This window comes from Lampetra fluviatilis, chromosome 79 (assembly GCF_964198595.1).
Source record: "Lampetra fluviatilis chromosome 79, kcLamFluv1.1, whole genome shotgun sequence".
NCBI lineage: Eukaryota > Metazoa > Chordata > Hyperoartia > Petromyzontiformes > Petromyzontidae > Lampetra > Lampetra fluviatilis.
The window spans coordinates 305523-333311 of NC_136353.1; the positions used below are offsets into that span (position 1 = coordinate 305523).

At 48.6% G+C, this 27789-nt stretch overlaps 1 protein-coding gene across 1 annotated transcript in view; it reads left to right on the forward strand.

Moving 5' to 3' along the window:
- Positions 1-27789, forward strand: part of LOC144953613 (NACHT, LRR and PYD domains-containing protein 3-like) — a 274124-nt gene that overhangs the window by 232531 nt on the left and 13804 nt on the right. The window lies entirely within an intron of this gene.

Below are 27789 nucleotides of genomic sequence, written 5' to 3' on the forward strand. Positions count from 1 at the left end.
CTCTATTTAAGGCCTAGACACAGAGGCATTGGGTCTCTGTGTGTCTATGTTGTGTTTCTCTCTCTGTGTCTCCTCTCTCTGTTTGTGTCTGTGTGTCTCTGTGTCAGTGTTTTGTCTCTCTCTCAAATTTAGTTCTACTTGATGACGGTTGCTTGTGTTGCAATCGAAACGTCGTATTATGTTATTTAATGTATTTTCTTTCTACGTGACTTTACCGAAATAACCAAAGAGTACTATCATTTGTTGCCAGGTAGCTTCTCAAAAACAGCTTAATAGCTCCAGTGGGCTTTACCTGATGAATATAAAAATATTCACTCCTCTCCTTTAGCCTTGCTCTCCTATCGCCCCTCTCATCGTTGTCTACTCCCCTCTGTCCTCTCTGCCCAGCAACTAATGGAGTTTTTCGTCAAACTTGACTCATTAGCAGGTCACTTATTCACCCCTTCCGGCACAATTCTCTGAGCCTGTCTCTCACCATCCACCCACTTCTCCTGTACCCATGACTGTCTGTTCTCTCTGTATGAATGTATGCAGTCTATGCACGCCTCCTTGTTCCCCATAATGCTTGTCTGAGCGTTCTGCACTGAATTTTATTATTCAGATATATTCGAGATGCTCTGTAAATGCACTCTCCATTGTATTATTTTCCACTCTGTTCCCTCCACTGCCTGTGTGTGACAAGGCTGGATGGGCCACAGTCCGAGCTTGACACAGATTTAGTTGTTGCGCCTTGGGTGTAAACATCAATGGGTGTCCATTTGTCAGTTGTCTTTTTTTCTCAAATATTGAAGATGTGTGTGTTGTATGAGAGAGCTCGTGACTGAGCCTACGCCCCTATCCCTCCCATTACATTCTCCCCTGGTACTATTTGACTGCTCAGCAGATCAGCAGAAAATGTCAGTCAACTCTGCATGTCAAGACTTTCTCGAGGCGAATTTTTGCTGGTCAAATCCAGAAGAGTGTGGAGAAGTATGGTCCAGCAACCTTTATGACCGCGACGGCATGGGGACGACGGCCTGCAGCAGTGATTTGAAAATACTTCATTATTGTTGTTGTAAGAAGGAATTAACTGATGTACAATATCTCGTTTAAAAAATTACAACCAACACCATCAACAGTATAAACAGCACCATAAAAATTATAACCGCAATGAATGATTTTGAATATCGTTTTTAATTTCCATTCGTCTGCTTTACTTTTTTTACCATCCGAAGTATATTTCCCATCATAGACACTATAGCAACCATTCATGCTGTCTAACAAGTAACAATTTTCATTTAAAAAAATCCTCATTCATGTTTGTGTGGGGATATGGAAGTAAAATGTACTGTAATTGAAAGTTTTTGGCTCCTGAATAAGAAGATATCTACATTTATAAGGTTAACATGACTAAAGCTATACTCTTTGGTTGTTTCAGTAAAGTCACGTAGGTAGAAATAACCAAAGAGTATGGATTCCTGCAGTCACGAACGCTTCAAATCAAGAATGACTAAAGCTGTGGATTGCATGAGCTCTTTAGAGCGGTATGAAGCAGAGCGATTTTTTCGAAAGTGAGAGCAGTGCAATATTACGCACCTCACTCGACAAACTTGACTAGTTAATTAAAAACCTGCGCAACAAATATGTTGGTTTGTTTTCTGTTTACATTTTTACTTTTTTTCTTGAACCTGCAACCGGGAACAAAACAGAGGGTAAATAGATTTGCGCACGGGTCACGTGATTAGGAGCCACGCTCCCACTAGCTGTTTACGCTCCTCCTAATGGGGGGCTGTTTGGGGTTTGTCGGGTTCCTTTCCCTCCCAAAGGTAGTGCTAAAGATCGGGAGAGAAACATTAGAGGGGGGAGGGGAAGGGTGGGGAGGGATATTCGAGGCAGGGGGGTTAGATCCAAATCAATGAAATGAATGGGAAAATAAAATAATATAAAGAACAACATAAGTGTGGAGCCTGCCTCTGCCTTTATCCCTCCTGGGGACCACTGTCGGTCAGAGTGTGGTAGAGTGGTGTGATTCCTGTTACCCCCCCCCCCGCCCACTGGTTCTGTTCTTTCTTCATTACGTCTAGGTGTTTGATGTTACACGGGATTCTGAAGGAATAGGGTACATGTTGCCTCATGTAGTCATTTTTTCTTCCTCCCTTAATCGTGTAGCTGAGGTGCTCCATCGCTCCTAATGGAAATAGAGATCTCTAACAAGGCCTCCAGTTTCCCAGGACAGTTTGTATTACCAGGTATAAAAGGCTTGGAGTAATGTGTGTTGGTGTGCGGATACCCCCACCAGTTTCAGGCCCCACAGGGATGAATACACTTAAGGGCCGACCTCGGTGCCACAGATCGAGTTGAAGTAGATGGCGGTGTTCCAGTATAAATTGGCAATGTCTGAGCATGTCCACAAGGCATGCAAACATGCCTGTGTAGTGCCTTGTGGGCATCTGGGACAGTCTGAGAAGGAGTTAGAGATTTTATATTAGATCACTTTCAATGGGAGCGACCTAGAACCGACTGCCTATGCTCACTATATCCCTGCCTCCCCCCCCCCCCCTTTTTTGGGGTGGGGTGGGGGTTGAGATGTCATATCCCAGCACTGCTTCCCACAGTTTCTTGTTTTTTAGTCTTATCCGCTCTTCGTCTGAGTTGAGCTAACATGCCTCTGCTCGTTTGTACGTCTTTATTTGTCTCCACGAGCCAGTCCGTTATGGGGTTGGTGCTCTGGGCAACGTCTTTGGTTGAGGCCTTGTTGATGGCTTTACTGATGTATGGATACTTTTAGAAGTGTGACTGTGGGATATTCTGCTGTGCCTGTATCTGATGGAAATAATAAAGTTTCTCTTCTTCGGTCAACAGGTCCCCGATCTTGTCATTATTAGCTGATTTTCCATGCTGGCCAATTAATTAATTTACCCTGTATTTTAAGGGATGCGTTTCTCCATACTGACTATGCAGAGAGGGAGAGAATGGGATCTGTCGATCTCTGCAGACTCCGAAGATGGTGGAAACAGTCCAGTGTGGCTTGAGGCCCCCTGAGAGAACAATCCCGGCGAGCGATCAAAGACTGATAAAACATGCTCCCCACTTAAATCTTGACTTAAATCTTTCGTGACTGCAGGAATTCATATTCTTTGGGTCTTTCGGTCAAGTGACGTAGATAGGTTCAAAGAAAATAACAAAAAACTACGACGTTTCAATCACAACACAAGCGGTCGTCTTCAGTCAAAGGAGTTAGCCTCTGAAGGTAAAATGTTTGTAAAGGTTTTAGGATGGGCGTGGCCCCTGTGTTTCGGCAGCAACCAGGGTCCTGGGCAGTGCACCACTGCCAATGCAGCAACAATGACAATGCCGCACCACTGCCAATGCAGCAGCTATGTTAATGTGAGAGATTAGCATGCAAATGTAAGATTGCAGAGTTGCCGCCACGTTCACGTGCAAGGTGGCTGTGTTAGTATGAGAAATTTAACCTGTTAATGTAATATCAGAGAGCCAAAAATAACAACTAACATCGGAACGTAGGATGGAAACATCACAGCCAGTTATGACTTAAACTGGTTATTAACGTCCTTCCAATGATTGTTCAGTTTGTACCCATCTATATATATGGATGACTTCATGAACGAATCTTTGTTCATAGCCAGTGGGTTTGCAAAGTACCTTCCTCTTGGAAAAATCTATTTCGCGTGAGCCCACCGTATTAAAACAATGATCAGCCACGGCCGAGGTATTGGTCCTCCCGTGTTTCAGATCTGCCTTATGTTCACGAACACGGTCCGAGACATGTCGCTTAGTTTCCCCAATGTAACTACTGCCGCAGACACAGTTTAGTTTGTAGATGCCGGGGTATTGCATGTCAGGGATCACATCCTTCACAGATAGGCTCAGATAATGGATTTTATGTAATGTCTTCAATCGAACCTGGATCTTGTGTTTGCTCATGATTTTGGAAGTATTTTTGGTGTATGGCAAGGTGATGGTTTTGATTGGGTCCTCAGATGGTTCTTTCTCAACGGTTGGGGTGATAGCTTTATGGATTGTGTGGTCTGAATATCCAGTCATCCAGAGAGCTTGGGCGCGTGTTCCAATTCACGAGCTAGGCAATAATGGTCAGAAATACATCGAGTTCTACGGTGTAGAGTTTTGATGAGGAAATTCTTCTGGGATGGATGGTGGTGGGAGTCAGGTTTTAGGTAGGCATCCATATGGGTGGCCTTCCTATAGATAGTGTCCCATTGAGCCATCTTGTCTCTTTTCCATTTAAACATCCAAGAATGGTAACTTGCCATCCTTTTCCACCTCCATGGTGAATTTTATCGCTGGGTGTATGGAATTGAAAAATGTTAAAAGTAAAAAGGCAGGAAGCAAGGATGAGAACTGTAAGTGGCGAAGGGTCAGGATTGGCCGAAGGGAGTGGGGTGATAGAAGCTTCCAGAGACGGGGCTTGGGAGGTATAAAAGGGAACATTGGAGATGAGACAGAGCTCAAGTCTCAAGAACCAGCCCTGGGCATCGTTAGCGCTGTGTAGGAATGAAGGCTCTTAAAAAGTCACAACTTATGTCAGCGTCACTACACATCCATGGGTCTGCTTTTGCCAGGTGGACATATTTATCCGCTCTTGTACAATTTTATTGCTCAGCAGATTATTTCAGTCATATCCCACTTTGTACGTCAAAACTTGCTTGAGGCAAATTTTTGCAGGCCAAATATAGATAAGTGTGGAAAAATATGGTGCAACAACTTCTTCGACTGACACAGCATGAGTAAGACTGCATGCAGTCCATCAAAAAAGGCTTCATCATTTAAAGCTGGTATCAAGCCTGCCCTCCACGTGTGCTAAACTATCCTACTTAACCATTTGATGATAGTTAAATCTCTGGACGTCAGCATTTCTGCTCTGATATGGCAAATTGTGGATACTTAGATTTTTTTTCATTTTTCTTAGGGCACCCCTCACTTTATGCTCAAATGGCTCAGAGCAGGAGTTGTGGGGTTTTCGGTTGCTGTTGTTGTGGTGGCTTGCATGAGCTTTTCAGAGGGATATGATAAACAGTGATTCTGCAACTTAAAATAAAATTACTTCAACCATGCTAGTTTTCTCCTCCAACTGCTGACCAGGTTGCCACTAGCATCTGTCATTGCGCATTAAACATTTAAGTAGGCTCCCTGGAGTTGACTGACGTTTGCAAAGATATCCTTGATTAGACCCTTTGAGAGTTCTTATTCTACTGCTGCAGCTTTTCCATCAGCCTGCCTCTAGTCGTGCCACACCTGGGGTGTGCATTGCCTTCTTAGGTCATTGTAATAGTGTTTTACATTTTCTTTTTCAATTTATCACCACGTTTCATCACTAATCCATTCCTTCCTATTGCAACGGGTTCTTAGGCAGGTCTTGGTGGAATTCTTCATTTGAAAGGACCAACATGGTTGTTAATGTTGACTGTTTATTAATATTCAAAAGTTGGGTCAGAGGTTTTTATATTGCAGGGGAGATCCCGTATTGGTTAATCGTTTAAGCTTGAAATTTATAGCTGTGATAACTGGGTGGTGGTCTCCATCGATCTGCAGTAGACCGATCAAGGTTCGCAGGCCATTTCTGCAAGTTCCAGAGATTGCAGTGAAGTCTCTGAGGCAGATAATAAGGTCCTGAGTTTTTGTGAGATTCAGCATCTGCAAATGGTCTTTGATGTTGTTAGGTCTTCTTAGGTTTTTTCGGTAAAGTCACGTAGAAAGTAAAATAAAATAAAAACAAAAATCACGACGTTTCGGAGGCAACACAAGTCTCCGTCATCAGGTGGGACCGTCACAGCCAGATTAGCTGTATCAAGTGAGGCAATGATTCAAGATGTAATCCCTTAAAAGCGAGTTGAGGGGGGAGGGAGAGGGAGGGGGGGAGCTCATCAGACTATGGTAGCCAATGAAAGGAACGTATCGGGAGGGAGGGGGGGCGAGGCCAAAAGGGTGGGCGATGGACGTGGAAGCGCTTGTGCGCAAGCGGCCAATTACTGCACACGCCAACACAATGGAGCGATTGTGCGCAAGCGGCCAGCCACTGCACCCGCCAACACAATGGGCAGAGAGGAGGAGGGGAGGTCTAATACACATGATAGACAAAAGAACGAAAATGATGATGGGTACAAACTTAGGGGGAGCTCATCAGACTATGGTAGCCAATGAATGGAACCTATCGGGAGGGAGGGGGGGGGCGGGGGGGGGGCGAGGCCAAAAGGGTGGGCGACGGACGTGGAAGCGCTTGTGCGCAAGCGGCCAATTACTGCACACGCCAACACAATGGAGAGAGGGGGGGAGGGGGGGGTCTGATACACATGATAGACAAAAGAACGAAAATGCCCATGTTTATACCAATGCTGGCTGAACAATGAAGAGAGTACTGTTAAAATAACTGGGGATGTTAACACTCGGTAAAGTAAAGTAAAATAGTGCCTGTCAGATAAGATGGTCCAAAAAATTTGTGATTAAGTCTTTTTTGCGTGGTTGATAACATCTTTCCAATGATTACTAAGTTTGTACCCATCATCACGGTTGAAATTATGTCTGTGTTTGTATATTTGTATGGCTTCGTGTACAAACCTTTGATGGTAGCTGGGAGGTTTGCAGAGAACCTTGGTCTCGGAAAAGACAATTTCATGAGAGCCCACCGAGTTGTAGCAATGATCGGCCACGGCAGAAGAATCAGTTCTGCCGTGTTTCAGATCTGACTTGTGCTCGCGGACACGATCAGAAACATGACGTTTCGTTTCTCCAATGTAGCAATCACCACAAATGCAACTCAATTTGTAGACTCCAGGATACTGTAAGTCAGGAACGACATCCTTCACAGATGGAATCAGATCACGGATTTTATGCACTGTACTGAATCGGACTTGGATCTTATGTTTGTTTAGAATTTTGGAGATCTTTTTGGTCACGCCAGCTATGTATGGTAACGTGATGGTTTTGGTCGGAGTTTCATGTGGCTGTTTCTGTGTGGTGGGAGAGACAGCTTGGCGGATAGTACGGTCAGAGTATCCGTTCATCCTGAGGGCCCGATGTACATGTCTTAATTCACCGGTCAGGTGGTGTTTGTCAGAAATGCCATGTGCTCTGTGGTATAGCGTTTTGATGAGAGAGTTCTTTTGAGATGGGTGGTGGTGGGAATCCGGTTTCAAGTAGGAGTCTGTGTGGGTGGCTTTTCTGTAGACAGAATGTCCCAAGGAGCCGTCAGGACTCCTCTCAAACAGAATATCCAAGAATGGTAGTTTACTCCAAAATTAAAAACGATCCCACTAAAAGCCTAACGACGAAAACCAACAGTATCATCACGAGTTCGACTTCCCTAATCGAACCAAGCAAACGTCCCTCTCTAAAACCATCGGCGGCAAGACCTCCCAGACTCTATGGTCTTCCCAAAATCCATAAGGAAGGCACCCCGCTACGACCCATTGTGTCGACGATAAACTCTCCTACGTACAAACTAGCCCGTTTTCTATCAGATACTCTGCTCCCTTTCACAGGCAAGACCTCTTCAGCAGTACTCAACTCAACCCAATTAGTCTCTATGGTTAAGGACATGGTACTATCTCCTGATGACATCCTCGTCAGTATCTTTGTTTACCAAAGTCCCAGTACCGGACACCCTAACAATAATTGAGGACTTAGTCCAACATGGATTGAATTCTGATGCACCTGCGCTGGTTAGGCATTGCCTCACCAACACCTATTTTACCTGGAATGGCACCTTCTACAAACAGAATGAGGGTACCCCTATGGGCTCCCCTTTGTCACCAGTTATAGCCAACATATTCATGGAAAAGTTTGAATCAGACGCCATCCAGACATCCACCCTGCGTCCTTCCCTGTGGAAGAGATATGTGGATGACACTTTCGTCATCTGGCCACATGGCCTCCCAGCATTGAACCACTTCTTGGACCACATCAATTCTAGACACCCATCCATCAGATTCACCATGGAAGTGGAGAAAGACGGTAAACTACCATTCTTGGATATTCTGTTTGAGAGGAGTCCTGACGGCTCCTTGGGACATTCTGTCTACAGAAAAGCCACCCACACAGACTCCTACTTGAAACCGGATTCCCACCACCACCCATCTCAAAAGAACTCTCTCATCAAAACGCTATACCACAGAGCACATGGCATTTCTGACAAACACCACCTGACCGGTGAATTAAGACATGTACATCGGGCCCTCAGGATGAACGGATACTCTGACCGTACTATCCGCCAAGCTGTCTCTCCCACCACACAGAAACAGCCACATGAAACTCCGACCAAAACCATCACGTTACCATACATAGCTGGCGTGACCAAAAAGATCTCCAAAATTCTAAACAAACATAAGATCCAAGTCCGATTCAGTACAGTGCATAAAATCCGTGATCTGATTCCATCTGTGAAGGATGTCGTTCCTGACTTACAGTATCCTGGAGTCTACAAATTGAGTTGCATTTGTGGTGATTGCTACATTGGAGAAACGAAACGTCATGTTTCTGATCGTGTCCGCGAGCACAAGTCAGATCTGAAACACGGCAGAACTGATTCTTCTGCCGTGGCCGATCATTGCTACAACTCGGTGGGCTCTCATGAAATTGTCTTTTCCGAGACCAAGGTTCTCTGCAAACCTCCCGGCTACCATCAAAGGTTTGTACACGAAGCCATACAAATATACAAACACAGACATAATTTCAACCGTGATGATGGGTACAAACTTAGTAATCATTGGAAAGATGTTATCAACCACGCAAAAAAGACTTAATCACACATTTTTTGGACCATCTTATCTGACAGGCACTATTTTACTGTACTTTACCGAGTGTTAACATCCCCAGTTATTTTAACAGTACTCTCTTCATTGTTCAGCCAGCATTGGTATAAACATGGGCATTTTCGTTCTTTTGTCTATCATGTGTATCAGACCCCCCCTCCCCCTCTCTCTCCATTGTGTTGGCGTGTGCAGTAATTGGCCGCTTGCGCACAAGCGCTTCCACGTCCGTCGCCCACCCTTTTGGCCTCGCCCCCCCCCGCCCCCCCCCTCCCCCCCCTCCCTCCCGATACGTTCCATTCATTGGCTACCATAGTCTGATGAGCTCCCCCTAAGTTTGTACCCATCATCATTTTCGTTCTTTTGTCTATCATGTGTATTAGACCTCCCCTCCTCCTCTCTGCCCATTGTGTTGGCGGGTGCAGTGGCTGGCCGCTTGCGCACAATCGCTCCATTGTGTTGGCGTGTGCAGTAATTGGCCGCTTGCGCACAAGCGCTTCCACGTCCATCGCCCACCCTTTTGGCCTCGCCCCCCCTCCCTCCCGATACGTTCCTTTCATTGGCTACCATAGTCTGATGAGCTCCCCCCCTCCCTCTCCCTCCCCCCTCAACTCGCTTTTAAGGGATTACATCTTGAATCATTGCCTCACTTGATACAGCTAATCTGGCTGTGACGGTCCCACCTGATGACGGAGACTTGTGTTGCCTCCGAAACGTCGTGATTTTTGTTTTTATTTTATTTTACTTTCTACGTGACTTTACCGAAAAAACCTAAGAAGATGATTCCTTGCAGTCACGAAAGCTTCAAATCTAGAAAGTTGTTAGGTGTTTATGCAATTGCTACAAATAAATCACTGAGGGTGTGCCGAAATCTGGCAACCGGTAGCCTGACGTTCACTGGGTGCCATTCTCTAAAGGCTGACTTTGCTGCAAGATCAAGGGCAATGGTCACCCCTGCAAGCTGGGGAGAGCTGTCCGGGGGTACCCCGACCACAGGATGGCGTGTTTTCCTGTGCTGATTTCACCAGCACCAAGACATCACACCTCCTGGAATCCCGTGATGGTCATTCCTGCTTGAGAGTTCTGATGTTCCGCCTGTCAACCCGCAATGGTTTGCACAGCTTGAGGCTTCCCGTCCTGTCCAGCCATGCACTCATAAATCCAGGCTGTGTGCTCCTTGTTAACCCACATGACGAGTAATGCGGTAGGAAGGTACACTTCGGAGTGTGACTCATTGGGAATTCTCGGCATTCAACTCGTTGTGTGTGCCATGTTTCACTTGTGGGGCCGGTGGAGGCACATGGCGTAGGAGTGACGCGAATTAACACGTGGATCTAATTGGCTACCGCAGAAGCTGCCCACCATAAGGCGGTACCCCCAGCGAGAGTAGCTAAGGAGGAGGAGATTCCCATTGCTGCTGCTGGAGGAGACTTCCTGATGCAACTGCTGGTGTCAGGACCTGAGATTGAGAGAGCAACAGAGGAGGCGTCACAGGGAGGGGGTCCGTGATTTTGCGTGTCAGGGATGAAAGACGCGGGCGATTCAACATTTCACAGCGTGCGCGAGTGCAGTGAGTTTGTGGTGTGGGGTAGGGGGTGAGGTTAGGGGGCTATAATCACAGCCTGGGCAAGTGGTGTTAGCGATCGCCTATAATGGCCAGCATGCGGGACGATGGGTAGTGTGGTCCAGGCTATAAACAACCTGTGGAGGCTACATGGGGGATTCATATTCTTAGGTTTTTTCGGTAAAGTCACGTAGGTAAAAAAAATAAAATTAATAAAAGTAAAATAAAAAATTAAATAAAAATGACGACGTTTCGGAGGCAACACAAGCTTCCGTCTTTTTTATTTTATTTTACTTTTATTAATTAAATTTTTTTTACCTACGTGGCTTTACCGAAAAAAACATAAGAATATGAATCCTTGCAGTTACGAAAGCTTCAAATATAGAATTACACGGGGGATGTTTATTGTGATTCAATGTGTGTGTGTGGAAGATGGTGTAGCACGTGTCGAGGATAGGGTTCGGACCACCCAACCCCGCGTGTGCCTTGCCGACCTTTATAGGGGCTCAATAACACCACTTGCCCCACCAGTCTGCGGAGCTACATGGGGCATGATTGTGCTGTCGGCGTAGAAGATGCATGACCGTGGATCCTCTGTAGGGAGCTGTGTGTAGCGCGGAGCTGCATGAGCGGACACAGACGGAGCGATTTCCATAGAGTCACGAGATACGAGCTGGAAAACAATCACACTGAAGTGTGAGGATGGGTGGATGAAGCGAGCACCACCTTGGCGTGCTTGGCTTGCATATTCAGTCGTGATTCATCATTTTAATCCATTGTATCTCCCACCTGCCCACCGTGTCGTTGCACTTTCCAATTTCTAAATTTTCCTTAATTGCACTGTAATTTTTTAAATGAAATATTTCACCCGGAAATTAAATTGAGATTGAATGTCTTCGGGGCCGTCCATAAATGGCGTCACTCACCTAGGGGTGGGGGAGGGGGGTCAGACATTTCTGACCATGTGTGACGAGGGGGGGAGGGGGGGTTTGAGAAATGTGACGTCACATCAAAATGCGCAACTTTAAATACATTCATTGAATATTAATTGTTATAACAACACTAATTTTGATTAATTTTAATTACTATTTGATTATTTACTAAGGTCACCTTTTATTTATTTCATGAAGGAGCATTTTGCTTCTCCATGGAAGAATGGAGAAGCATTCATTTAGAAACATTTTTGAATGGATGTTATTAAACATTTTGATTCTAATGATTCTACCAGGGCTTTTCATTCTGTGGAATGAATATGTGATTGTTATCATTGTACTCTCCATTTTGCTTCGTTCTACTACAAAGTTTCAAGTTTCTTTTATAGTTATAATTACTTTAAATATTTTCTAATTATAAGAGAATTTCAATATAATATTCTGAACATCTGCAGTTTTAGTTAAACGTTGAATATTTTCAAGTGAATTTTATGCTAAGTTTCAGCTTTCCAACGCCTCCTTTTTAATACGTGTTTTCTCCTACGACATTAGAGTGCAGCGCCATATTAAATACGCACTACAATGGCAATAGTTTAAAGTGATTTGAAGCATGTTTTATTTTCAAAATGGAAATATGGTTTTGGGGAGGGGGGGCAGAGCTTTGTGTCATATTTGAGGGAGGTCTGACTTTTTGTGATGCCGTATGACGAGGGGGGGAGGGGGGGTCAAAAATAGGCCAAAATAGTGTGACGTCATTTATGGACGACCCCTTATGCGCTGGGATGCCCAGGGCATATGGGGTGGAGCAGTTGCACAGTGCTTAGCGCACTGCACTACGAACCCATTGCCTAATATCAGAGGCGAGTGACAAATGAATCAGTCCTGGCGCTCTCGCTTCCCTGTTCAGACGTCAATCGGGGCTGAATTATGTTACTTGTGGTCACTCAGTCATGTGAGAGAGCGATTGCCACCTCTCTGCGCTTCACTCCATGGTGCTGCGTATGGAGCTCATTCGCGTCGAAGCCCATAGTTCACAATTGACAATACCATGGAGTTGAACTTATCTTGCTGTCAATGTTTTAATGCAAGTAAAAAGTGGATTTTGATTAAGTGTGCCATCTAACTGGGATACTTGTCTTTCATATTACAGTTCTGTCTCATCTATTTTTTAGTTGGTAAAGCCGAGGTCTTGTTTAGGATCCCTCCACTGGCTCCCGATTCATGTGAAGTATGGGAAATGACGGCAGGAAACTTCTTGACGGGTAACACACTTTTTATTAAATCTCAACTTGTCACATTACAAAGGGTGGTCTCTATTCTTCCGACTACTGTCTCGATACACCGTGTGGTCTCTGTTCCTCCGACTACACACTCCACTTGACTCGTGTAGACCCTATGCCTCTGGCTACACACTCTTCCCTTAACTCGTGTAGACCCTATGCCTCTGGCTACACACTCTTCACTTAGCTCGTGTAGACCCTATGCCTCTGGCTACACAGACTGCATGCTTACACTGCACTCCGCCTCTGGCTACACAGAGTCCCGGTCCCTACAGGACAGCGGGACTAGGTACCGCAGGCCCTATCTCTTCCTCTCCGTCTTCAGTCTTCGCTGGTTACATCTCTCCCCGTGCGCCTGTGTGCATCCCCTTATATATCCCTGCTCCCAGGAGACGGAGCGGATGCGGACCTCGACGTGAGCATCGCTCCTTGGTTAACCAATCACGACGCGCTATTTCTACGATCCCTTTTCCCCAGCGCGTGTTACCACTACCCAACCAATCACGCCGCGCTGCCACCCGATCACTCCCTCTCAAGCGCGTCACCGGCACACAGCCAATCACAACCACATAACCCCCGACCCCGCGCTGACCCCTGATCCCTCATCGTCAGCGCGCGTCACCAACACCCACAGCCAATCACTACGCGCTGGCACGCGATCCCTATCCCAGCGCGTATCACCACTACATCACCCCCTCCCACATAGCTCGCAGCCGGCCCGGCTGCTAACAACAACACAACACAACGTTAACACAGCAAACCCCCCCCCCAGTGTGCCCCGTAACGCAACAATAACACAACAACAACAACAACCTATGTACAATCGATAACCAACACAATAAAAATCAACAACAACACACACACCACCTAGATAAGAAGCTATGTACAGCCCGACGAACAACACAATAAAAGCGAATTCCAGAAAATGAACGCGCCAAGTGTCTCTGTGACTAAACGCAGTGACGAGGCGCTCCGGCTGCCTCGACTCCTCACGTGGTAGGTCATAAAAAGTAGCGCGACCTAGCGCGAGTCCGTCTGGCCGGTCCGTCATATGGGACGGGATGCTGACGACCGTCCGGTGGCTCCGACTGCTCTAGACGGCGCGGATCGGGCCTGGAAGGACCGGCCCCGCCGCGAAGATCCGGCCACCGGTGGTCGGCAGCTGTCAGTTCCGAGACACCTGGGAGCGGATCAGGCGGAGACATGTGAGGATCAGGCAGAGACATTTCCCCCTCTGGGTCGTCGGACACGTCACATGCTCGGCCCTCACGACACAAGGGGAGGCCATATGGAGGCGAGAACGGTTTCAGTCGGGAGGGGTGGACGTACCAACGGCGCTTCCCCCATTTTATCTGAACGCACTGGGGGCGTGCAACCCGCACGACCTCCACGGGTCCCCGCCATGGCTTCAACAATTTAGGCGACGTAGCCAAAGGTGCCTGAGGGCAATGCAGCCAGGCCCTGTCACCTGGTTTCCAGTTGTGCACGGACACCTTTCGTGCACGCAACCGCTCGTTTGCAATTTGGCGAGCCCGCGAATTAAGACGTGCGGCCTCCCTTGCCTCTGTCAGCTTATGAATATTAAATGTAATATGCTCTGCCAATTTCGAATTAGGTCGTGGTGTGGACAGGCCCAGCTGCGTTTCCATGGGCGGGTCAGCTTCCCGACCGTACATCAGATAGAATGGGGAAAATCCCGTAGCTGCATGGGGGGCCATTCTATACGCGGCGAGGACCCCCGGGACCTGCAGGTCCCAATCAACATGTGCCTCACACACCTGCTGGCACAGCATAGAAGTCAAAGTCCTGTGGAGTCTCTCCACCATCCCGTCCGTCTGCGGGTGGTACGGGGAGGTACGCACCTTCTTAGTGCCCAACAGATCGCACACCTCTTGCAGCAATTTACTTGAGAAATTTTTCCCTTGGTCGGTCAGCAGGCGTTCGGGAGCCCCCTTGTCCAGGACGTAGCCCTGGACAAAGGCGTCCGTCATGGCCGCCGCCGACTGGTTGGCGAGTGGCCACGCCATAGGCCACCGGGTAAAATATTCGACCCCCACCAACAGGTACTTATTACCCCTAGGCGTGACTGGAAAAGGCCCCAGAATATCGAGCGCAACAAGCTCGTTAGTGCGCGAGACCTGAATAGATTGCAGCGGTGGATTAGCTGCCACGGGCGGTAGTTTCCGTCTGGCGCACTCAACACATCCCTTCAGAATATTCACCACGTCACTCCCCATCCCCGGCCAATAATAGTCACGCTGAAGCAGGGCAAGCGTTTTGTTTACCCCCAAATGCAAGAGGCGTTCGTGTGCGGCCAAGACAACTTTCCCCCTTACAGCGGAAGGCACCACAAGTGCGTGCCGCCGGGACAAACTGTCCCATCTCATCAACAGGCCTTGCTTAAGTACGTAGGAGCCAGTCCGCTCCTGGTCCTCTTCGGAACCCCCCACCCTGCGGCGCAATGCTAGCAGGGAGCTGTCCGCCATTTGGAGACGGCCCCACTCAATCAGCGACAGCGAGAGCAGCGAGTCCTCACCCCCTGGGGTAGCGGGAACATCCCCAATCGGCGCCCCCGCAGTTGCGACCAATGCCCCCATACCTTCCGCAACCGGCGGTTTACAGCGAGCCGATCCCGACAAGCACGCACATTTGTGACAAGGCAACAATAGCGACAGTGCATCGGCATTTGTGTGTCGCAACCCCTTACGGTATGTAGTCGTGAACTGATAGTCCTGAAGGACTTCCAACCACCGTGACAATTGGCCCGAGGGTTGGGCGACCCTCAATGAATACTGGAGCGCCGCGTGGTCCGTCCTGACCGTAAAGTGACGACCATAGAGATAGGGTCTGAATTGTTGTACAAAAAAAACAATGGCAAGCAGCTCACGACGGGTGACGCAGTAGCGCTGCTCCGCCGGCGACAACACCCTGCTACCATAGGCGACCACCCTTTCGACTCCCCCAACGACTTGGGATAGCACCCCCCCAATGCCCGTGTTGCTAGCATCCGTGTCTAGCAAGAAGGGACTCGCAAAATCAGGATAGCGCAAGGGTGGGGCACCCACCAAGGCGTCCCGGAGGGAGCGGAACGCGGCCTCCTTCTCCGGTCCCCATCGGAACTTCACCCCTTTTGCCGTTAGAGCGTGCAAGGGTTTTGCAATGGTGGCAAAATGCTCAACGAATCGGCGATAATACGAAGCAAAACCGATGAAACTGCGCACGTCCGAAACTGACGTGGGCGTCGGCCATGAACTGACACAGTCCGTTTTCGCGGGATCGGTAGAAATTCCTGAAGAGTCGACAATGTGACCCAAGTATCTAACGGACTTACGAAGAAGGTGGCATTTGGCCGGTTTAAACTTTAACTTAGCCGATCGCATTCGCAAGAACACCCCTCTCAATCGCTGGAGGTGTTCTTCAAACGTTTTACTGAACACAATGACATCGTCAAGGTAAATTAAGCACGTATCCCATTGCAAGCCCGACAAAACCAACTCCATAAGGCGCTGAAACGTCGCGGGAGAGGAGTGAAGTCCCATGGGTAGCCGGTTAAACTGAAACAGGCCCCCTGGAGTCCGAAATGCTGTCTTAGGTTTAGACTCTTCGTCGAGTGGCAACTGCCAGAATCCCGATAATAAATCAAGAGTCGAAAAATATCGCGCACCAGACAATGCATCGAGGGACTCGTCCATCCTGGGGAGCGGATACGCGTCAGCCACAGAGATCTTATTCAGGCGACGGAAATCTACGCAAAATCGCAAGGACCCGTCCTGCTTTTTAACCCTGCACAATAGGTGCTCCCCAAGGACTGGAAGAAGGCGAAATAATGTCGGCTTCTAGCATATCGTTGACGGCCGACTGAACATGTTCCTTCTCAGCAGGACTCAGTCGGAAGGGATTTAGCCTGACCGGTGCCGCATCGCCCGTTTCAATGTGGTGACGTAACAGGTCCGTGCACCCAATGTCATACTTATGTTTACTGAACACATCAGAAAATTCTATCAGCAACCCGCGCAGCGCACCCAACTGTGCCGCTGACAAATCGTCCGAGTCCGCGCACAGCGAATCGACCCATTCGAGGTCCTCCCTCGGATTAATGTTCTGCGTGGGGCTCGGATCAACCTGCGCAACCAGCCGCTCTTCCGCAGGGACCCGTGCCGCGTGAGCTAGCATGGTGCCCTGCTGAATGACGGCCGGCCGCGACCCCGCGTTTAAAACCATCACAAACGGATTCTTGTCAGCCCTGACCAAAGTGTGAGCCACTGACAAATCGAGACCTCCGACAGCCCTATTAGAAGGACCCAACAGCATGCCTTGTTCCGAGGTCTCCCCTACCCATGGTTTCCGCAACCGGAGGGGAATTAACATCTGTGAACCCGGGGGTACGTGCACGGTCTGTGTCGCCAACGCTTGTACCGTGGCGCACGCCGTCCGAATTTCAGTAGGGTTCGTCAAAAATGAAATACGGCGACCCGATGGTAGTTCAATACAACGCTGATCGATTAGAATTTTAATGGGCATTTTAGCCAAAAAATCAGTGCCCAATAGACAAGGAACCGCCAAAGAGGACGAAACGAAAACGGGTCCCGACAATTTGATATCTCCAATGCAAATGGACGCCCTAATCTGACCGATAATGCCCAACGATCCCCCATTTGCGGCGTAAAATGGCACATCCACAGGAAGCAGCGGACGACATTGGACTGGGAGGATGTTGTAAATTAGGTCCGATATAATAGTCGCAGACGCCCCCGTGTCCACTAACACCCTGACCTCGACCCCATCAATAGATCCCGTAACAACGGATGAACCCGCTGAGGCAGCGACTATTCTGTGCCCCAACTCCGACCATTTAATGACTCCCCGGTCCCGGCCGAACACCCCTCGCCGAACCGAATCCCCGAACCCTAACCGGCTCTCCTCCGCCGCAACGCGACGGCCCCTGTGTATCGAGCATGCAGGCCGAGCATGTGAGGTGCCGCGACTTGCCGGGGTAAGTAGGGATGACTTGGGGCCTTGGTCGTCGTCCAGCCGAGGTCCCATGGCGCGCTGACGTGGGGCGCGGCAACCGGACGCCACGTGGCCCCGGAGGCCGCAGTTATAACACGTGATGAGGGTCGTCGGAGAGCTCGGTTGCTCCAGCTTGCGGGCCGATCGCAGAGGCGAACGACCCCCCGACCTCCAGTCCCCTGGTCGTCCCGCGGTGAACGCCTCCTCTCGTGGGCTGATGACTTGGGGTTCGGTGACTACCGGGCCCGGAGCTGGGGCCACGGCAGCGTTGCAGACGACCCCCTGTTTACGTTGAAGAACCTCGTGCGCTTGTATACTTGTAGCGACCCGCAGGGAAGAAATATCGATCTCGTCGGCCGTGTTGATGGGGACCCCCAGGTCCTGCGCCAACTTGAGCAGTTGCTCCAAAACCATCGCATTTGGCCCTCCTCGTCCATACGAGGGAACGCGGCATCGGCGAGAGCCGGGAACGCGGCGTCGGCGAGAGCCAGCAACGCCGTGCGATAGGCGAGCGCGGTCTCCGTGTCCGCCTTCCGCCTTGCATGAAAATGATGGCGACACGCCGAAGGAGGTCCGTAGACCTTGGCCATGAGACCCAGCGCAGCCTTAAGCGTGGAGCGGTCCGACTTCCGTGCGGACGTGAAGGCCGCGAGCGCGTTGTCGTCCAACATGGCAGGCAGTGCCCGCAGCGCCGTAGCGTCGGACCAGGCGGACATCTCTTGATGCGCCAAAAACCTGCGCTGAAATTGGCCCCAGTCCCCGCCTTCCGCCTTGAAGGCTGACAATGTGGGAAGGCGCTGTTGAAAGATGAAGTCGTCTTCTGCCTCGTGGTTCCTCCCCGCCGCCCCGTCGGTGTGTAAGATGGCGGCCCCAGTGGCGGGTGTCTGATGGCGGTCCGCAGCGCGCGTTGATGACGTAAGCGGGCGCGCTTGGAGAACCGCCGCCACGTGGTGGTCTCCGTTCCCGCCAAAAGTCGGCGCGGATGAAATGGCGGGAATCGCCAAGTCATTTTGGCGGGAATCTGCGGGGCGACCTTGTAGAATGTCCGCCGCCGTCCCCGCTCCTCCCGACGAGCTGATCTCCGCCAGGATGGACGCTGTTGTATATCTTGGGTATCAAAATTTTGATGTGTTGTATGCGTGCGTGAAATTATTATGTTGTATATGTGGGTTATGAATATTCAGTGAAAATAATAATAATCAAATGAAATTTGGCCAAATGTGTAATTATCCGGAAATATGTTAATTGATGTAATTATGCACATTTAATTATGCCAATTCGAGAGGTAATCGTAGTAATTATGCGAGTGGGTGTAATTATGATAATGCAAGTCGTTATGATAACCAGACCCCGCCTCGGTGACGAGGGTGGGTTATCGATCGGAATAAGGCAATTAATCGTATGCAGTTATGCAGGTGTGGTGTAAGTATGCAAGATTAACTTAGATTAACTCGGCATCGTTGTCTAGGTTCGTCTCATTCTCGCTTATATTTTTAGGTCCCCGGTTCACCCCGTTATCGCTTTAACATTTACTGAGTATGTATGTGTGTTTATTAAGGTCACCAAGTTCAGATCTCAACGCAGAAGCAGATCTTATGCATAGACTTCAGGAAAGAATCACACAACCACTTCTGTATTAATCAATTTATTACTAATTCAACCTCAACTATGATATAGTATGCGAACTCTCAATCCCGGAACGTCAACACGGCATCAATACAGTATCATCAATGATTGTCTGATTTCACTTGACAACGGCACATGGATCCCGCATAACGCGATGGTTGTTAGTGAGAGAGAGAGTCGTTAAAACATGCAAATACTATGCTAAGAAAAACCTTAACTTTAATGAATGATTATACTCAATATTGTTCACGCAGTACCGCCCTCCTTATTGATCATACGCAACCCTTATCACGTTGTTAGCACCTTGGGTCACGGGACAGTTGAATATTCTGTAGAGGATACGAGTACGTGCGGCGATTATGACTGAAAGATACTTGAAAGATTATACGGCGATAAAAAAAACACAATCAAAAACAGTTATTATTCTTAAAGGCACCAATCTCAACAGATACATCGGCAGGTTATCTGACAACAGAATGGCTCGGAGTAAGGGCCTGCGACGGTGCTCCTTTTCCGAAGATCGTTATCTTATATCAAATTTACTAATTGGGGACCAGATCACCTGATAAGGATCTGGTGGGCCACCACTCCCCACGTGAGCGTGGCTCGGCGGAAGGAGGTGCCAAGAATCAATTCGTATTGATGGATCTGTTGGGAATTTATGCGATTAAGAGTACAGCCCACTAAATATTAAAGATAAAATTGCGAATACTCTTATAAACGACGGATGGCCATCACTCGGTCTCGAGTGTTTCTTCACAGCCACGGATGGCTTATGGGTTCGAGTGTGTTTGAGTGGTAAGAGTGGTCTTGAATAGTCAATGTTCGGAGTCGGTTCTTTATGTCAAACAGACGCCTGGTGGTCGTGTGGTGAGGGGGCGGTGCGCGTCATACGTATCAGTCGCTCTCCTGTCGCCGTGTTGAATTGGTTTGGATGCCTGTTGATACGCTGTCGTAGTTCGGAACCCGGTCGGTAGGTGGCGCCCACAGCTCGCTCGCAGCGCGCAGTGCTGGGTCGTCGCCTCGTCGCCAAACCGCGATTATCAGCTGCAGCAGAGACCTCCGACTCGGCAGAGGTTGGCCCACGCAGGCCGAGTTGAGCTGTCAAGCGGGTCTTGCCCGCCTGCAGAGGAGATGGGGAGCCGCTTGAGTCGAGCCCCGAGAGCCGGCTGAACTCGGCTGAGTCCCAGACGAGCTGAAGAGTCGAGCCGACCCGTTGGTCGCAGCTCGCTCCTGAGTCGACCCTCCCGGTCGAGCTGAAGATGAGTCGAGCCGACCCGCTGGTCGCAGCTCGCTCCTGAGTCGACCCGCTGGTCGAACTCCTGAGCCGACCCACTGGTCGAACTCGGCTGATGAGTTGACCCTCCTGGTCGAACTGGTTTCCAATGCTCAGGGTCCTTTCTTTTATGCCGAAAAATCCCTTTGGGTCCTGCCCACAAGGCGGGGTTTCTTTCGATTTTTGCTGTGTCAGGATCTGTCCGTAGGTAGGTGTGTCCATGTGTGTGTCCGTACGTCCGTGTCCTTGTGTGCATCACCCACGGTATATTCCGTTGTCATACTCCCTCCATAAAATCCATGAGCAAACAATCAGATGTTACAAATTGCCTCGAAATCGTCTCTCTGTCTGGGTGCAATATTATCTCTTGTCTGGCCTTCTTCATGAACCAAAACACAGACGTTACAAATCGTCTCACAGGCGCCTCTGTCCGTGTTGCACGACCTGGAGGGAGGGGCACACTCCCATCCCGCGCTGCGGGGATACAAAGACGGCCGGGATCTCCCTTTCTCTCCGACCCTGGGTTTAACATCGCTCTTTTATCATGTATTTATTCCGACCTGGTGGTGATTTATCCCGCTATCCTGGCTTTTCATAAGTTTTACTTTTGTCTTTTCATGCATAGGCTTATTATTATTAATTTATTTCCGATATCTTAGGTTAAGGGGTAAGTTTCTTGATCCTAGGAATTCGTATTCCTTGGTGTCTGCATGGTTATATAAGCGGAATATAGTTGACGGTGAATAGCGTTAACATTGATGTTATGTACGATATTATGTATTGTGATGTCTTTAACTTAACTTGTTGGTCAGGGCTTTACTGACATGAAGTTGCATTTCATAGCCTCGCAGTCTTTGCCTCACTCTGTCTCTGCTCGCCGTTGTTGTTGCTGTCCAGCTGACGCCGTTAACTCAAGGCCTCATTAATTTCCGTCACTCCTTGTAGGTGAGGGCGGTTGAACCTTGGAGTCAGTTCTGGTTTTTGTCTGCTTGCTTCTTCTGATGTCCCCTGACCCCGGGAGTTATTATTTCTACTTTTATGGCCTGTCGAAGCCCGACTCGCTGTTGCTGGGCTAGTGGGTCGCTGGGTTGGTGTGTTCCCGGCTTTTTTTGCTTACGTTTGCAGTTCGCCGTGCTCTTAATTTCCTTCCCTCTTCAACCTTATATCGACTATTCGCTCCTGTCTGGGTGCGATTCAATTTTGACTTAGGAAGGTTCTGATTGTCATATGCTTTGGGTCGAGTTGTATATTAAAGTATGGAAATAACATTTCATATTGACTTAATGATGGTGATGGTTCAGTAGGCATAACTTGTGGCCTGGTTTAATTGGAGTGGGTGTGAATATCAATAACTTTAGCCTATCCTGTTGTTAAATTCCGACTTTAACGTTACTTTAATAGCAATACAGAATAATTGAGCTTTTCGTCTTAACTAGGCGAACGCGAACTTCTGGTGACCCCTGCAGCCTTGCTATTCAGCTGAGTCTGCATCCTTGAGATATACAACGCTCTTATTCGTCTCACTGTGCCCATCCAACCTTCTGCTCTGGGAGTGTTATTCTTAATTTCAGGTCAAAGGCCCCCTCACGTTCAGACGCGCAGGTTGTTTAAATCAGCTCCCTCCCCTGTGTACACAACCTTGAGCTGACCCACTTCGTTTGACCACTCACCCTGGATTTATCTTTCCTTGAGGCAAGGTTGCAAATTCTGTCATCCCAGCCCTCCTCCAGTTCATCACTTAACAACACCTGGTGTTTTGCAGTTTGCTGCGCTTTGGGGTGTTTTCATTCATTATATATCAAGTAAAAAGATAATATATAAAAATATCAAGTTTGGAAGAAGGCTTAGGATACAACATTCCGCCCTTTTAAAAATGGCCAGTGGTCAAATGGCCACGGGTTATTTTTAAAAAAATGTATACCCTTCTTCCATCATGAACCATCGATTGTCCTCAAGTTTTGCTGCTATTTCCTTACAACGCGCGCGTACGTGTCACAACTTAACATGGTTATATGTGACAAGAGAGAGGAGAGAAAAAAAAATATATATATTCTAAAGGAAGGTAAAACGATAAGGGAGGGAGAAATTATTCTATTGACTACGTGTTATAGGAGATATCGTTAAAAAGATAGTTTCTACGGTTATTCTTGGGTGGCATCATCAGGCCTTGGCTCCCTTCTAGCTTGGCAAGGTACGTTAGCAGGAGCGTGAGCAGGAGGGCTGCCATTTCCTGGAAAACATGTTACACATTATTGTAGTGTGATATGCCCATTAGTTTAGTTCCCCCCCCCCCTTTTCCACCTTTATTCCTCATCTTGCTTCACCAGCACAGGGTACGGTTTGATTTGGTTGATGTGCACCCACTTGTATTGCTGCTCTCTTCCTGTCTTTGTGATTTTTAGCTGATATACTACTGGGGACATTTTGTCAACAACCTCGTGTGGTCCTGTCCAGGAAGGTAGGAATTTCCTGCACTTCTGTTTTCTTTTCTCGTAATTGAGGTACCACACCTGGTCTCCTAGCTGGTATTCTGCGTGGCTGGCTTTTTGGTCATAGTAGGCTTTGCTCCCCTGAGCCTCTACTTGCAACTGGTCCCTGACCATAGCGAATGTGCTCTGTAGGTGACTATTGAGTCCCGTCAGGTATTCAGTTGGCGTCATTGCCGTCGGGGTCTCGTCCTCCGCTGGGACATATAACAGGTGTACTGGGAGGGTCATTAGCCTCCCCGTCATGATCTCGAAGGGTGTCCTGCCTGTAGCTCGGTTGGGTGTGGCTCGCATGGCCATCAAGACTAGGGGTAGTTTCGTATCCCAGTCGCGGCCCGTGGTAGACACATATTTCTTTAGGAGGCTCACGATGGTCCTGTTGGCTCTTTCCACCTGTCCTGAGGATTGTGGATGGTATGCGACATGTAATTGTCTTTTTACTCCCAACATCTTCCACACTTCTGTGATGACCTCGGCTGTGAAGTGGCTTCCTTTGTCTGAATCGATCGTTGACGGTAGACCCCATCTACTGAATATTTGGTTGATCAGTAGGATAGCGGTCGTTTCCGCGGTGTTGTTGGGTGCTGGTAAACACTCTGTCCATTTAGAGAATGCACAGGTCACAGTTAGCATGTACTTGTTCCCTTTGGTTGATCGGTTGACAGGTCCTATCCAGTCGATTTGTAGGTTGGACCAAGGATAATCTGTTCCCCTCCTCTGTAGGGGTGCCCTATGCTGTGAGGTCGTTGGCTGGTACTTACAACACACGAGACAGTTGGACACATGTTTGTGTATGTCTTCCCCCATTTTTGGCCAGTAGGCCACCTGTCGCAGCATCTGTCCCGTATTCACCTCGCATCGGTGGCCGCTGCACGGTTCATTGTGGGCGTGTTGTAACATTATTTCCCGATATTGAGAGGGGACTACCCATCTAGGTTGACCGTCTTTTTCGTTTGTGTATACCAGTAGCCCTTTCCGCATTGAGAACCTTTTGATTTGGCTATGCATGATCTCGAGCTCTTTGTTGTCATTCAAGTTGTCAGTAGTGATTGGTTTTCCTGCTGGATCTTGGATATGATCGGCGAGTGCCTTTAGTGTTTCGTCCTCTTGTTGCATTCTGATCAGGTCTTCGGAAGGCTGGGCACTGTTCAATTGGGCTCTGGTTCCAGCTTCTGCCGGGTTCTTCCCACTTCTTGTGACCAGTCTTATCACAGCGATGTCTTGGTTCGTCGACTCTTGTTGTCCGTCTCTGTCGGTTTGGTCTTCTAGCTTCCACGGGGTGCCTTCCAGGCTTCCCACTTTTGCTATGGCATCTGCTTGGTCGTTCCCAGTTTTCTCTTGACCAGGTATCTTGGAGTGCCCTTTGACTTTCTTCCAAAATATCTTCATATCCTTGTTCTGAACCATCTTATCTATGGCCTCGAATAGTTCTCGATGGTGAATTGGTTTATTCCTATGGTTCTTCATCTCGTTTTTTTTCCATATGGGTAGGTGGTGCAGGAAGCTGTGCTGTACGTAGTTGGAATCAGTGCACACCACCATGGTCCGTATTTGGTTATCGGATGCCATTTGGACAGCGATGTGTACCCCGACCAACTCTGCATACTGGTTTGACTTTGGTCCCAGCTGAAATCCCTCTTGAATCCCTGTGAGTGGGCCAGTTTCCCAAATGACTCCTGACCCAGCGTGAAGCTTGTTCTCCCTCATCTGGGAGCATCCATCGATGTATACCACTGGTAGGTCGGCACATGTCTCCTTCCTGAAGGGCAGGTACCTGTTGTCCTCCGGAGGTATCTTTTCGTCCTCTGCTTCTACGCTGTCAAAGGTACAATCATGTAAATCGGCAAGACCTTGGGCCATTGGACTTTTCTTGTTTTTTGCGTATTTCACTGTGATTGGTAGGCCTTGGAGTGTCAGTGCCCAGCTGGCTATTCGGCTGCTGGTTACGCGGCCCTCTCGAATCTTCTTACTGTTGAGGTATGCCAGGGATTCATGATTCGTTTCCAGGATGATCTTCTCTCCGTTCAACAAGTTCCGAAAATGTTGTATGGCCCAGATGTTTCCAAATATCGCCTTCTCACACTCGGAGAACTTCATCTCCACTCCCCGGAGGGCTTTGCTGGCATAGGCAATAACTCGTTTCTCTGCTTCCTGTCTCTGGTACAGTACCGAGCTGATACTATGATCTGAGTATGCGGTCTCCAGGTAGTATTCTTTCCCTTTCTCTGGGTATGCTAGGCAGGATGCCTCTGTGATCTGTCATTTTAATTCTTTTTCTGCGGCTTCCTGTTCCTGTCCCCACTCCCATGGTTCGTCTTTTTGCAGTAGTTTGACTAAGGGTCGAACGATTCCTGCGTAGTCGTCCACGAACTGTCGAAGGTAGTTGCAAATCCCTAAGAAGCTCCGAAGGGTCGTGACTGTGGTGGGCGATTTGAGTGCGAGGAGGGCTCCAAGTCTTTTGGTTTGGGGTAACAGTCCCTCAGTGCCGACCTGGAGCCCGAGGTAGTCCACCCTCTTGCGTGCCCACTGTCCTTTTTGTATTGAAATCTTGGCGCCTGCTTCCTTTAACTGCTCGAGGGTATGCTGGAGGCTCTCGAGGTGTTCTTCCCAGGAGGAGTCCTTGACCAGTATATCGTCGACATAGACGATGGTACCTCGCTCTTTTGCGTCGTCCATTGCCTTGTGTAGGAATATGTTAAAGTCCGCAGGTGAATTTGAGTATCCAAATGGACATCGGTTCCAAGTATACTGTATTCCATTGAATGTAAATGCCAACTTGTATTGATCCGCTTCTTTCACGGGCATGGTCCAGAAGCCATTTGATAGATCCATGGTGGTGAGAATTTTTGCGCCTTTTATTTGGTTGAGATTCTGGTCGATCTCTGCCATTGGCCATCGAGATAGGGGAACCGTTTTGTTGAGTTGCCTATAGTCGATGGTGAGTCGCCACTTGCCGGTGGGTTTCAATACAGGCCAAATCGGTGAGTTGTAGGTTGAGTTGCATTCTCGAATTATATTCTTCTTGAGTAGGTTCTCCAAGGTTTCTTGGATTGATTCGTAGGCAGCCAGTGGAATCTTGTATTGTTTCACATATACCGCTGGCGCTCCTTCCAGTGTGGGAATAGATACCACGTGTAGGTCGGTTTTGCCGCAATCATAGGGGTCTTCTGAGAACAGGAAGTGGTATTTGTGGAGCAGTTGACGAAGTTCATTTCGTTGAGTGTCGTTCTCGAGGGCGTCTGCTGCTTCAATTTGTTGTTCGATTTGTTCTTCTATTATGGAGACTCCTGGGTCTGGGTCCAAGGCCTTCGTGGTTTCGGGCGGCTCGGTTGAAAGTTCCTTTTGCGTTACTATCGGTTGAGTTGCCTTGGCTTCATCCGAGGGTAATACGCTCTTGCCCTTGTGTTCTCCTTCATCGGGTTGCAGTTCGTCGGTTTGGCCTCCAGGGGGTGGTATATACTCCATGAGCGGACGGTCATTTGGTGATACTGACTCTAAGTCGGCTTCCTTTCGGTCTTCTCTCAGTCTGTTAGTCATTAGCTGAGTGATTCGAATTCCTGCTGGGAGCTCGTCTTCGTTCCTGATTGTCGTTGATAGGTCGTTGAGCTCTTGTGTTATCACTTGGATTCCCGTGGAGTCTCTCATAACGTCTTCCTCTTCTGAGTCCCTTTGTTGCTCCGGCATTGACTGTGCCCAAATTTGTCGGGATTCAAGGTTCATAATGGGTTTCAGGCGATTCAGTAGTTCTATTCCAATGATCAGCTCTTTTCCGGGGTTCCGTACGACATATAGGGGATGGTTCATGTTGATTTTGTTGAACGTCAACTTCGTCATAATTTTGCCCAATGGTCGCATGTGGGTCCCTTCACATCCTGAGTAGGTAAGTTTACTTGGCATCATCTGTAGTGTTTCATTCTTCCTCTGGAGGGCAGTCTGGAGTTCGTCAAATAATTCTCTGGATATCATGGATATTTCTGCTCCAGTATCACAAAGGCCCTGGCTGGTCAGGGTGTCTTGCAGTATTACTTCCACGTGGACTGGTCCGACTGGTCCTACGGGAATCAATTCCCCCAGATGGTACCCTTTTTCCTCTGGTACCACTTCGGTGATTGCTTCGGGGCTTCTTGTCTTCCCTACGTTCACTTGGGCTACCTTTGCGCTGGGTGTGTCCTCCTCCTGTGTGGGTATAGTTGGTATTCTTCCCTTCGCTATTTGCATGGGCGTCTTCATACTCCCTAGGAGCTCTTTTTCCATCCTAATGTGGTGAGCATATCGATTCCTGTTAGCTAACGGTGGTCTATGCTCTATTGTTAGTGGAGGCGGCAGTGGGGGACGATATGGTGACTGGTTTGGTGGGCGTCGGCCTCCGCGGGGTAGGTATGGCCCGTCACTCGCTTTTCCTCCTCCATAATTCCAGCCTCCGCCCTCTTCTGCATTCCATGGTGGCGGCTGTGAGTGCCAGATTCCTCTGGTCTCGTTCCTCCCCCCACGTGGAACGTTATTCAGCGTGTTGTGGACGGGTGTTGATTCCATTGGGTTAGGCGCCCTCTCCTGGGGGAATTCATGTCCACCCCGTGTGGCGCTAATATTATTCCTTGGAGATTCGCTTCCCTCCAGATCGAGGCATTCTTTATCTCTGGTGACGATGTGGGTTTTGGCTATGCTAGTGGTTTTCCGTCCGTTCACCCAGGCCGTGTGGGCCTTGCTTTCAATCTGGCGTAGGGAGGCAGTCTCGGGGTCCAACATCATTCCTACTATTCTCACTATTTCAGGTCTCAATGATTGAAAGAACATCACTTTTAAGACTGTCTTATCTCCCTGGGCATTGTCCCCGTCCCCTGCGTAATATGCTT